Source organism: Aplysia californica, unplaced genomic scaffold (genome assembly GCF_000002075.1).
Source record: "Aplysia californica isolate F4 #8 unplaced genomic scaffold, AplCal3.0 scaffold00829, whole genome shotgun sequence".
NCBI classification, from domain to species: Eukaryota; Metazoa; Mollusca; class Gastropoda; order Aplysiida; family Aplysiidae; genus Aplysia; species Aplysia californica.
The window spans coordinates 291,549-293,164 of NW_004798099.1; positions in this window are offsets into that span (position 1 = coordinate 291,549).

A 1,616-nucleotide genomic window follows, 5' to 3' on the forward strand; every position below is an offset into this window, starting at 1 on the left:
GTCCGGCCTTCATTGTTGGTTTGTGTGGGCTCTCCCGTTCTTTGTTTCGCTGGATCACCAACAACTTTCTCAACTGGCGAGGTTTTATATGTTTAATAATTGGTATGTGCGCTGTGCACAGCAGCAGCAATATTCCGCTATAGCCGACTCGCGTATTTGTCTGATTGCGCAATAGCAGTATTTTGTTTACAAAGATAAAGAAGGGAAAAAACGGGGTTTTAGAATAGGGTCTTTCTAACAGACTTCTGGTTGTTTCAGGACTCGTTATAACTGATAAGTGGACTCCGCTGTATTTCTAATTTAGAGCTCAGAAACAAGCAACAAAGACAGGCAGAGACCACAGACGAAAAGAAAAAAAACCCCGATCAGCTGGAGACACCCTCCAACCACCCAGCGGAGGGCTTCTATTTCTATAATTCAACAAGACAGAGGCAGACAATTCCGTCCACTCGTTTGCATGAATGGTTTATTTACAACTGGACAAAGCGGGTCACCACAGTCAGTCAGATCTACTCACCCTGTCACAGACAGCAGCAGACAGACGGAAACATGTCGGACATCACTGATCCCACACACACACGCCACTCATACTTTGGTTAAAAATCCCACACACATATATATATAATATATTATATCCTAAAAATAGACTGAGGAGACAGTCCAGAAAAGGTAACATCACACAAGAAATAAATAAAAAAGCTTGCTGTACGGCAGACTCCACTTATGTTGATCTTGGGTTGAGTTGATCTTGGGTTGAGCTGATCTTGGGTTGAGCCGATCTTGGGTTGAGCCGATCTTGGGTTGAGTCGATCTTGGGTTGAGTTGATCTTTTTCTCGGGTCCCACCACAACTTCTTCTTTGTTACAGGTCCCCCCAACTTTTGGCTAAGTACAATGTAGAACTTTGGATGAGTTGATCTTTTGTTCACTTCCCCCCGCTGACATCAACTCACCCGTTGTCGACTCAGCAAGGACATTCTAAATCCTGTACAACGTCCCAGCAGAAAGACTGACAGACTCGATAAAAACAAAACAGCTCATTCTCCCCCACAGAGGAATCAAACTCAGGTCTTCCCGTGTACAAAAGCAGAGTCACCGAGTGCCTGACCGCTACATCACAGATGCTGGTATCAAAAACAAAACTAAGAAACACAGCGTGTAACACACCAAAAACAAATTAAAAAACAACAAAAGTAAAAAAAAAAACCCCCAAAAAGCAAAAAGCAAAAAGCAAACCACAGCGGGCTGAGCCCGGCCTTGCTCCACAAAGACAGACACAAGAATACACACAATAAAAAGGAAAAAATTGAAAGTGCTCTACGCCCCAGTCAACACAATTTAGGTTATTTAGGAAGCGGGCTGCTTTGACTCTGCCTTGTCACAACATCCCAACAGACAGGCGGTCACATGACAACATCCCAACAGACAGGTGATCGGTCACATGACAACATCCCAACAGACAGGTGGTCAGTCACATGACAACATCCCAACAGACAGGTGGTCACATGACAACATCCCAACAGACAACATCCCAACAGACAGGTGGTCACATGACTACATCCCAACAGACAGGTGGAGACAGTAGACGATAAAACACTTCCCATCTCAGGAATCGAA